Source organism: Heptranchias perlo, chromosome 1 (assembly GCF_035084215.1).
Source record: "Heptranchias perlo isolate sHepPer1 chromosome 1, sHepPer1.hap1, whole genome shotgun sequence".
Lineage (NCBI taxonomy): Eukaryota > Metazoa > Chordata > Chondrichthyes > Hexanchiformes > Hexanchidae > Heptranchias > Heptranchias perlo.
In genome coordinates this window covers 187203221-187215550 of record NC_090325.1, presented here as the reverse complement: position 1 = coordinate 187215550, position 12330 = coordinate 187203221, and the positions used below count along the sequence as shown (strand labels likewise).

Here is a 12330-nt window from a genome sequence, read left to right as displayed (position 1 = left end):
TATCCCTTGATCCCTTTAGCATTAAGAAATGTATCTCTCTCCTTGAATACATCTAATGACTTGGCCTCCACTGCCTTCTGTGGTGGAGAATTCCACAGGTTCATCATCCTCTGAGTGAAGAAATTTCTCCTCATCTCTGTTCTAAATGGCATACCCTGTATCCTGAGACTGTGACCCCTGGTTCTGGACTCCCCAGCCATCGGGAACATCCTCCCTGCATCTAGTCTGTCTAGTCCTGTTAGAGTTTTATATGTTTCGATGAGATCACCTCTCATTCTTCTAAACTCTAGCGAATATAGGCCTAGTTGACCCAATCTCTCCACATACATCAGTCCTGCCATCCGAGGAATCAGTCTGGTAAACCTTCGTTGCACTCCCTCCATGGCAAGGACATCCTTCCTCAGATAAGGAGACCAAAATTGCACATGATACTCCAGATGTGCTCTCACCAAGGCCCTGTATAACTGCAGTAAGACATCCCTGTTCCTGTACTCAAATCCTCTTGCAATGAACGCCAACATACCATTCGCCTTCCTAACTGCTTACTGCACCTGAATGCAGTTTCAGCGACTGGAGTACAAGGACACCCAGGTCTCATTGCACCTCCCCTTTTCCCAATCTATCACCATTCAGATAATAATCTGTCTTTCTGTTTTTACAACCAAAGTGGATAACCTCACATTTATCCACGTTATACTGCATCTGCCATGTTCTTGCCCACTCATCCAACTTGTCTAAATCACATTGGAGCCTCTTTGCATCCTCCTCACAGCTCACATTCCACCCCAGCTTTGTGTCGTCTGCAAACTTGGAAATGTTACATTCCGTTCCCTCATCCAAATCATTGATATATATTGTGAATAGCTGGGCCCCAAGCACTGATCCCTGCGGTACCCCACTAGTCACTGCCTGTCACCCGGAAAGACCCATTTATTCCTACTCTCTGTTTCCTGTCTGTCAACCAATTCTCAATCCATGCCAGTATATTCCCCCCAATCCCATGTGCTTTAATTTTGCACACAAACCTCTTGTGTGGGACCTTATCAAAATTCTTCTGAAAATCCAAATACACCACTGGTTAGGTCACAGCTGGAGTACTGTGTGCAGTTCTGGTCGCCACACTACAGGAAGGATGTGATCGCTTTGGAGAGGGTGCAGAGGAGATTCACCAGGATGTTACCAGGGCTGGAGCGCTTCAGCTATGAAGAGAGACTGGGAAGATTGGGTTTGTTTTCCTTGGAGCAGAGGAGGCTGAGGGGGGACATGATTGAGGTGTACAAAATTATGAGGGGCACAGATAGGATGGATACTAAGGAGCTTTTTCCCTTCGTTGAGGGTTCTATAACAAGGGGACATAGATTCAAGGTAAAAGGTGGGATGTTTAGAGGGGATTTGAGAAAGAACTTTTTCACCCAGAGGGTGGTTGGAGTCTGGAACTCACTGTCTGAAAGGGTTGTGGAGGCAGGAACCCTCACAACATTCAAGAAGCATTTGGATGAGCACTTGAAATGCCATAGCATACAAGGCTACGGACCAAATGCTGGAATATGGGATTAGAGTAGACAGGGCTTGATGGCCGGCGCGGACACGAAGGGCCTCTATCCGTGCCGTATAACTCTATGACCACATCCACTGGTTCTCCCCTATCTATTCTACTAGTTACATCCTCAAAAAAAACTCCAGTAGATTTGTTAAGCATGATTTCCCTTTCATAAACCCATGCTGACTTTGTCCAATCCCGTTAATGCCTTCCAAGTGTTCTGTTATGACGTCTTTTATAATAGACTCTAGCATTTTCCCCACTACTGATGTTAGGCTAACTGGTCTGTAATTCCCTGTTTTTTCTCTCCCTCCTTTTTTAAATAATGGGGTTACATTTGCCACCCTCCAATCTGTAGGAACTGTTCCAGAGTCTATAGAATTTTGGAAGATGACCACCAATGCATCCACTATTTCCAGGGCCACTTCCTTTAGTACTCTGGGATGTAGATTATCAGGCCCTGGGGATTTGTCAGCCTTTAGCCCCATTAATTTCCCTAGCACTTTTTTTACTAATTCTGATTTCCTTCAGTTCCTTCCTCTCACTAGACCCTTGGTTCCCTAACATTTCTGGGAGGTTATTTGTGTCCTCCTTTGTGAAAACAGAACCAAAGTATGTGTTTAATTGTTCTGCCATTTCATTGTTCCCCATTATAATTTCCCCCATTTCTGACTGTAAGGGACCTACATTTGTCTTCACTGATCTTTTTCTCTTGACATATTTATAGAAGCTTTTACAGTCAGTTTTTATGTTCCCTGCTAGTTTCCTCTCATACTCTATTTTTCCCCTCTTAATCAATCTCTCTGTTCTCCTTTGCTGAATTCTAAACTGCTCCCAATCCTCAGGCTTGCCGCTTTTTCTGGCAATTTTATATGTCTCCTCTTTGAATCTAATACTATCCCTAATTTCTTTTGTAAGCCATGGTTGAGCCACCTTTTCTGTTTTATTTTTGTGCCAGACAGGAATGAATAATTGTTGTAATTCCTGCACACGTTCTTTAAATATTAGCCATTGCCTATCCACCATCATCCCTTTTAGTAAAGTTCCCCAATCTATTCTAGCAAACTCACACCTCATGCTTTTGTAATTTCCTTCATTTAGATTCAGGACCCTAGTTTCAGATTCAACTCTCCATCTTTAATGAGGAATTCTATCATGCTGGAGGTTTCCTATACTTGGCTAAAGTTTCAGTTCTCTACAGGAAGTGGTCTGGCTGGTCTTGCAGTACTTTTTGTGTATTTAAAATAGTGTGCTGAAAGAAGTTGCTTCCAGACACTGGTGGACTGGTAGGGCTTCCTCTGGGAATTGAACATGACTCGGAGGCTGAAGAGTGGCTACGCAGAGCAGGACAAGCTGCTAGAAGACAAGGGGAGGAAGTGGAAGTGGAAGAGGAAGGGAGGCTACAAGGTAGAAAGTCCCTTTCTGTCATCTCTACATGATCAGACTATTCATGAGCAATACCAGTAATCTCAACTACACCTCCCCATTCACCAAGTCCTACACTCCTTACCTTTCCTCTCTCACCGATCAGTACATCGTTCTCTTTCTGACAACACATATTGGTTCCTCCCTCAGTTCACTACAGAAATAAAAACCACCACCAAATGCAAATTCAAATCTAAATTTATCAATTCGATCATTAAATAATGAATACAAAATTAAACTAATTACCATTGTGCATTCCCTTAGTGCGTGTCTTTCGTCTGTCTTTACCTTTCCTGGTGCTCCTACGAGGTGCTTCCTTCGTGCAGCAGAGGAGGTGGACGGCTGCAGATGGCTTTGGAGGAAGACCTCAAGCAGCTCTGGGCCTAGCAGTCTTGGCTTCAGACTTCACCATCTCGACATAGGCTACAGCAGTCAGGACCAGCTGGCTGACCAGCAACAGCAAGGGCACTGCAGGAGTGGGAGCAGGAATGCTGCCATCTTGAGAGAGGACAGCAGGGTCCAGTTCCATGGAGCTACTGCCACTCTCCCAGGGCGTTGCCTCAGCAATCCTGGTGATTTGTTGGAGAACAGATTACTATAATGCCCTTTCAACAGTGGTATCCACAGCCATGATAATAGCAGTTTGAGCTTCCAAGGCAGCAGGCAGAGCTTTAATGGAAGCTATTTGTGCTGAAATGGAAGCTGTGACATCAGTCATCAGACGCTGCATCATGGTGGGTTCCACAGGTGTGCTGATGGAGGTGACCACCCGTTTCACGTTGGAAAGGATGCTCCAAGCTCTGCGCAAAACCCTGTGCCAAGTTGGAAGTAGACTCCTCCGTGCTCCTTGACATTGTGTGGGGGGAGACAAGTACTTCTTTGCAATGAGTCAGCTTTGTTTAGTTTTTTAATCGTGTACAATTCCACGTTTGTATCATGTTGGACATTGAACTAGCACCTGCAGTATCCTTCTCCGCCACCCTGGCTCCTGCGCACTTGTGCCCAGTGTTTCACCACATGCAGATCCCTCCTCTAAAGTACGCGCAATGTCAGTCTCTGAGCTGGTGGCTGCAAGTGATTGTGTCGCTTCATTATTGTCGTCTTCCTCTTCCTCCTCTGACTAGGGAGGTTCCAGTTCTTGGGTATCTGAAATTTTAAAAAGGGACAAGGGTTGGGTTGTGATGAGGTTAGAGGAGAAAGTAAGAAGTGGTTGTTTACACCAGCTACAGCTTGTGAATCAGAAGAGATTGTGGGATGAGGGAGAAGTTGGAAGCGAGAAGGAGGATTAGGTGTGCAGATACCCTGATCATCGATCCCTCCGCCAGTGGCCACGGCCTCAGCGATGCCACTTCCCATGATGGCCAGCACTGTCTCCTCCATGGGAGTCAGAATGTGAAGAAGTGCTGCTCCTCCAGTTTTTTGCTGCTGCCTCCTGTTCTGCACCACCTTCTCCTCCCTCCCTCTTTCTTGCAGGTGTGTCAGTGAGTGTCCTGCAATATGTTTGATTGATGTGGCTGTCATGGTTGAATAGCTGCTAGTGTGTGTGGGCTGTGAGTTGTGGGGTGAGGCTTGCAAAGGTGCAAAGTGTGTGAGGGTGAGGTAAAGCATATGAATTGAAGTGTTGAGTACTGATTGATAGAGATTGTTGGTAGGTGGGTGATGGGGGCATAGTGAATTGAACAGTGGATGAGGCTAGTGGTGCAGCCGTAGTGAGAAGCCATTTGAAGATTGAACTCACCTTGACAACTCGTGTCAGATCATTAAACTTCTTCCTGCACTGCATCCATGTTCTAGAAGCGATGCTCCAGCTATTGACCCCCGTTGCTACTTCCTCCCACTGCCTCCTGAGCATATATCTTGAGGGCCTCCTGCCCCCTTGTGGATACAGGATGTCCATCCTTCTCTTCACCTCCTGTACAAGGCCTCCAGCGCATTATCAGAGAACCTTGGTGTACGTTCTCTCACAGGTTGCGATATCTTCACAAAACTTCTTCCAAAGCAATCTACTTCCTGACACCAATTCCATCAGCTACAGTGCACCTCCCCTTGGTGCAGGCTGCCTTTAAGTAGCATTACCACTCAAGATATCGGCCCCCTGCTGATGCGTGCAGCCAATGAACAGTGTGAGTAGTGCTGGCTCCACGCAGCAATTATGGAAATCGGCAGGCAGCATGAATTTAATGTCCTACCTGCAGCGCAACGAACGGGTTAATCGCAGACCACGATCCCTGGGCCTGTTTTCGGGGCTTATCTAATTTAACCCCCATGGACTTTAAGGACTGGTTAGAAACAGCCAAGACCTAGAGATCCACAGGTTTATGCAAAGATACTGCTGGAGTTTAACCAGCGCAAAACGCCAATAAGCTTCCTTCCTACAGGACTAGCCAACCTGTTAAGGCATTGGCTTGTAAGGCTACCCAGAGCTGAATGGGAGGAACCAGAGTGCCCAATAAGCGGAACATCTCCAGGTCCCATTAATAAGTGCCATTACTTGGTCAATCAGTAGTGGCTGGAGTACTGTGGACCTGACTGGCACAGGTTACAAGTCTGACATAAAGGTTTGACCCAGTTCTGATTTTCCATTGTCTGATGTATCATTTTGGAGTCAAAGAGACCTTGCTTACTACCCTTTCTATCCATAGGAGGATGGTCACTAGTTGGACCATTCAGCCCTTCGAACCTGTTGTGCCATTCAATTAAGTCATGGGGTTGATCTGTACATTAACTCCATCTACCCATCTTGGTTCTGTAACCCTTAATGCCCTTGCCTAACAAAAAAAAAAATCGATCAATCTCCATTTTGAAATTTTCCAATTTCCATCTCTTTCCTTTTCATTGTAACTGGGAACTGAGTGTTCCCCAAGTGCAACCAAGAAGAAGAAAAAACAAACTTGCATTTATATCGTACCTTTCATGTCCTCAGGATGTCCCAAAGCATCTCACGGTGAATTAATTACTTATGAAGTGTCGTCACTATTGTTATGTAGGCAAATGCAGCAGCCAATTTGTATGCAGTAAGGTCCCACACACAGCAATGAGATGAATGACCAGTTATTCTGTTTTTGGTTGAGGGATAAATGTTGGCCAGGACAACTCCACTGCTCTTCTTCAAATAGTGCTCTAGGATCTTTTACATCCACCCAATAGGGTGAACAGGACCTCATTTTAACATCTCATCTGAAAGACAGTGCAATACTCCCTCAGTACTGCACTCGATTATGTGCTCAAGTCGTGGCATTGGGCTTAGAAATGACAACCTTCTAACTCAGAGGCAAGAGACTACCAACTGAGCCAAGGCTGACATTTTGAGGTAAATCTGCCCTCTAGTATTGTGTCCTGAAGAGAAGAAAAGAGATTAACTAATAAAGAGTCAGAATGTGCAAATATAACACAAATGATTACAGCTGTTATGTGTTCAAACTGGGGCACTGCATGCTCAATAACAAAGTTACCTTGGTAGTACAAAGGTAAAAGTCTGGTCTTTATCAATCAAATAACAATCAGTTGACTTGTGCTCCCTAGATATCAGCATTGAAAAAAACTGAAGCTGTTTCACTCAGACCTTCACAAGAGATAGGAGATGCAGTTTTCTGTCATCCTGTGCGTGAGCTGGATGGTAAAACCTGTAAAACCTATAAACTTAATACAACTGCAAGAAGGAAAAGTGAGCGTCACATGTATGCTCTGGAAGGCATGGATGTATGTCAACTCACTGTGGCATAGCAAGGAACAAAGCAAACAATGTTAAATTATTGTCATATCAGTTGAGTATAAGTTGGCAGATGTCATGCTAACACTGTACAGTACCCTCCATCACTGATTACTTGCTCCTTCTGGTCCAACATTAGTGGTAGCTTCTTCAGTCACCTCAACCCTGCTCTCTGGAACTCCCTCCTTCAGTATCTCAGCCTAGTCACCTCCCTCCCTGTTTTCAATAACTTCCTTAAGCCACTCCTCTTTACCATGCTTTTGCTCCCTCCCATCCCTGACTCAGTGTCACTCACTCTCCATCAATCTGTAATGTGCTCTGAGACATGTTTATGTACATTATGGAAATATGAGTGTTGGTCAGACACACCTTGAGTAATGTGTTCAGTTTTGATGAGCAAGGCATCAGGGAAGCATTCAAACCACAGAAGTGGCACAGAGAAAAGTAATCCTTAGAATAAAGGCCTGAGTTACAAGGAAAGACTGGTGTTCTTTAACCTTGAAAGAAAGCAACTGAGCACAGCTATCAAACAACATAGCTAAGGCAAATCTGGAACATTGCTCCAAGCTAAGCCAAGACACTGGGATAAGAAGGTATGAGCTAAATCTAGTGAAAGGGCAATTCAGGGCAGGTGTGAGGAAGAACTTCTTCACACAAAGAGTAATCAACACTCGGAATGGTCTTCTGGATACAATATGTACGCAAAGTCCTTCAATTTATTCAAGATGCAATTAGATGATGGGACTGGCCTGTAAGGTTTTTTATTCTGGTTGGACGAGCTACGATGGTTCAGATTGCCTCTCATATATATCGTTCTTTTCTTTTTACCTATCTATCTATCTATCTATCTGTCTATCTATCTATCTAACATGCATCTAGGGAGACATTCCTCATTAGGTAATTTATAAAAGACTGTTGTATGTGAATGATTAGTTATTCAAACCATGGGATTGTATCTAGCTGACAACAGGATTGTAAATTAAAGAAACATCACGCTAAACATAATTTAAGGATTAAATGCATCACACTTAGTTATTAACTGCTGGAATGCACTGCAACCTGGTGCAGAGAATGCAGAACTAGGTGAACTATGTGATACAGAAGTACCGTGTGATCGATACTGATCTTATGTAGAGAGAGTGTAGAGCAGGGGGTGAACTTTCAAAGCTTAAAAGTTGTGAAAAGAGAACTGTAGCTGACAAAGAACTGCAAGTGTTCAAGGAATAAAAACAGAAAATGTTGGAAATTCACAGCAGGTCAGTCAGCATCCGTAAGGATGTGGCATTTCTGGTGTGTACCCTTCATCCCAATCTCAGCAGCTACGTATTGATATCCTACCAGCATCCTAAGGTACAAATAGATCAAACAAATAGAGGGATATGAACTTGGTGCCCAAGACTGGGGGAGATAAAATAACTCAGATGTCTTAACTACACATATCAAGAATGCCTCAGGATTTAATCCCCAGTCTATGCTGAGTTAGGAGATCTCAGCCAGAGCATTGATAAGGGTGCTGTAGTTAGTTTTAGTTTCCCTGGGTTAGGATTCCCATTCCTGGCTCTACTGGAAGTACATGTCTGTGCATGTTGGCTGAAGACAGGTTTGGGATTAGTTGTGATACCTCCCATGGTCAAACAGCCTATTGACACTCAATATGAATAATGACCACTTGGGTGTAGTACTGGAGGGCCAGTGGAATTGTATTCTAGAGAAGGGGAGGAAAATTGCATACAGAAGGAAAATGAAGAAAATTAAGTGAGTGGATCCTGTACATAGACCTAAACAGTGGGTGAACCAGATGAGCTCCCTAACCTGATCTTGTTCCTACCTTCTCAAGTACTTGTGCTCTAATATTTCCATGTTTTATTTAGTACAGGATATATTTGAATGATTTTGTCAGACTTTGAGGCATAGATGGGAAAGACTGATAACAGCAGGAGAGTTTCAAAAAAATAAACTGAACTTTTTGCCTCACCTCCCGCAGGAATTAGTCTGTGACTTTTCCTGAAGTATTTTCCATGAGGGTGGGTTATACATTTTACAGCTGAGATGGTGCCAGTAAAGTGCACTTTCCTATTTATGGTATTTATTATCTTAGCCCATTCTCCTACTCCTGAGGCCCAGTTCATTTCAGGCAACCAGCTCCCTCTCCTCTGGCAGTGTTATTCTGTATCAAGCCATCAGGATATGCACAAGTGTAGCTCACAGTGGATCCAATTCTCTCTCTTGTTCCCAATGGGTAAGCATCTGACCTCCCCAGAGACACAGTTGGGATCAGCAACTCACAAGGAGGGCAATAATGGGCACAATCCCATGTCCTACCACGTTGGCACAGCACATCAGAATACTTTTATATTTAACTAAGGCTGTTAGCATAAAGTTAGGCAAGTCTTTCACCATTTTGAGCTTGCTTCTTCAGTTGTTGCTGCTGAGTAATGCTGTAATCAGTCATCACTCAAGTCAAACACAAAAACAAACAGTAAAAGCAAGTTTCAGTAGAAGGTCATCAAACAAAAGTGCAAACTGAGGACATACTGTAAGTGGCAAAATATTAGCACAAAGAATATTTTGCACATACAGAGGCTGCAAAGTACTTTTGTGCATAGTTAATTTTGCTCATAGACAAAAAGTGTACTGCACTAAATTTAAATTTGTGGTAACTTTAACTGAGTGACTATAGCAAAAAATTTATTTGACAGCAAAAAAGTTCCTGATTCGCAGCAGTGCTTCTTTCCACTTTACAATGTCTTTCTCTTCTTTTTTGCTACCACCAGCTCTTTCAGTAAATAGAAAGGCCACTGCAAAGCATTACTGGATTTCTCAAAGGAATGGAAACCTCCAGAAGCCTCCTCCATGGACAGGAATTTAATTGTCTGCTGAATGGACCGATTTGTCCAGCTTTGTAAAAAAGGAGCCAGCACTTGGGTAAGCGCCAGCTGCGAGCCCACCGCGACTGTTTCACCTGTCGTAAGTGGCCAATAACTCTTGTCCGTCCCTTGTTTCTGTCTTTCCCGAAGGCACAGATTTATGTGGGGTACAGTTCCACACCCACTGCCACGCATAAAATTTCTTGCCTCTGAAAGCGTGTTTTGCTTTCATCTATTAATTTGGTTCAGTGAGAGGTATTATACTATAGTGAAATATCATGGAAGAAGTTGGACCTCGTTGCATCCATTTTACGGGCATTAAACAAGCACAATCAGGCCCAATTTCAGGGACAAACATCCCGAAATTGAGTCAGGCCATTTTTCAGGTGTCCAGGGCGGCTGCCTTAAACAGGGTTAGGCCCCCTGCCTACACTAATGAGGGGCCTAAGGCTGCCATGAACGGAGCAAGCATTGGGCTTGCTCTGCTCAGGTTTTCAGAGGCTGCCACTGAAGAGGTAAGTTTAATTTTTTTTTAAATTGATGTGGAATTCAATTCTTTAGTCGGTTGAGCTGCCTCTGGAGACACGATAGGCACTGGCAGCTCACCATAATTATTTAGATGAGGACCGAGGATCAGTTTCTAGCGATCCTCAGGCCACCGTCTTTGGGCACAGGGATAGTTCCCTTTATCCATTTGGCGCCTGAAAACGGGCCTAAATGAATTTCTAGGCCATCATGTCTGCCCCTGTAGGGACCAGAGTATAGGCAGTTATGTCACAAGGGCTGAAAGTGAACATACAAAGAAAGGGGCAGTGAAAATCCCCATTACACCCATTATATCATCACATTATAGCAAATGGTTTCAATAATCTCAAAGATAGCATGGTATAATACATTTGTATGTATAAATTGAGGGAATGTTGTTCATGTAGGGTAAATAATTATGGACAGGGGCTCAAATGGCCAACAGATGCAATCAATCACTTCTTGTAGTTGGAGAAAGCTAAATTTTGGAGACTGCTATTCAATCATGAGCATTGTATCAGAGGTAGACAATATGGACATCCCAGGACTCTGCACAAAGACTGGATCCATCTTCAATTGTTGACCTTTTCTTTAAACTAGTAATAATTTGAAATGGAAGACCATGTATAAAATGCTGTCATTGACAGAATCCACAAGGGAGGGGCTTTATTCGCATTTGTTTAACAGCTGGGCCCATCCGTTCATGATTCATGTGCTTCGAAATGGATACAATCCAGCCCAAAATAGATCAGAGTACCACTAAATTATTTCTGTTACTGTCAATCATCATAAGAGTCTGTCCTCTCTTGCTCCATCTAGTTATGATCTGAGCCAAAGGTCAAGTATTAGATGGCAAAATTGCCTCCAGCCCAAATACAAGGTCTGATATTTTCCACTTCCATACTTTTGCTAATAGATGACCAATATTCTCGTGTCAGAAATAAATTTGTCTGCTATTTATTGAAAAGCCAAGTACTGTATTTAGACGTTTTGTACCCCAGTCATAAATCATGAACAGTTCGGTGTGGTAACTCAACAACTATATTTACTAGGAGTGTCAATATGCACAGTTCATGCTCCCTTACCCTTTGTAAGTGATGCTTACAGTCTCTTGTACCAACCATAGATACACATAAGACCACACAAAAAGTAATCTCAAGGTGGCTTCTCTTAGGGAAATAACATGGAAATGTTATGCTTATTAGCTTGTGCCATAATATTGTGCAATATAATTGTAGAGAATTCCAAAGTTACTTTGTGAACTCTGAAGATTTTTGCTTAATTCGAGACCTTTTGAGTATGAATAAAGGATTTCAGGCAAACAGCTGAGAAACACCTCATCACTGCTAAAATGAATTTAGGGGGCACAAATTTAAAGTGATTGGTAGAAGGATTAGAGGGGAGCTGAGGAAATGTTTTTTCACCCAGAGGGTAGTAGAGGCAGAAACCCTCAACTCATTTAAAAAGTCCCTGGATGTGCACCTGAAGTGCCCTTACCTACAAGGCTATGAAACATGTGCTGGAAAGTGGGATTAGGCTGGGTGGCTCATTTTAGCAGGCGCAGACACGATCGGCTGAATGGCCTCCTGTGGCGTAAATTTTCCATGATTTTAAGTTTACTCTTTTGATCTCTCATTTGAGACAGACAGATTACCTTAATTGCAACAATAAAAAATGTGTGCTGTGACTGCAATTCACTTGCATTTGCTTGGTTATCCATTTATCTTTTAAGCAGATACTTAACAAGACATCATTTATTGTATTTAGACCCATGTCCAATGATACTTTAGAGTCAGGTGGTGGCTTCTGTTTATTGAATCAGCAGGACCTCATGTCAGTACGCTTAATTTCTTGAAAGAACTGGGACAACGACAAATAGCTGGTGTCGCGCATGACAATTACTGTAATCAAAAGCACACAAATAGCCCTGCACCTTGACCTGATGGTTTGCAGCACTAACCATGTGGCAGGCAGGTGGGTTGTAAATCTTTGGAATTCGCTACTCCAAAGGGCTGTGGATGCTGAGTCATTGAATATGTTTAAGGCGTGTCTTAAAGGAGGAGAGAGAGGGGAGAGGCGGACAGCAAAAGGTAAGGCGCAGAGCAAAAGGTAAGGCGCAGGACATAATGTTGCATATAACAAATCATAGAAAAGATACAGCACAGAAGGGGGCCATTCGGCCCATTGTGTCCGTGCCGGCTCAAAGAACAACCAGGTGCCCATTCTAATCCCACCTTCCAGCACTTGGTCTGTAGCCCTGCAGC

The 12330-nt window shown here is 43.4% G+C and overlaps 1 long non-coding RNA gene across 1 annotated transcript in view; it reads right to left on the bottom strand.

Annotated features, from left to right (window-relative positions):
- LOC137329678 (uncharacterized) overlaps positions 1-12330 on the bottom strand; it is a 54619-nt gene that overhangs the window by 29978 nt on the left and 12311 nt on the right. The gene's annotated exons all lie outside the window — the stretch shown is intronic.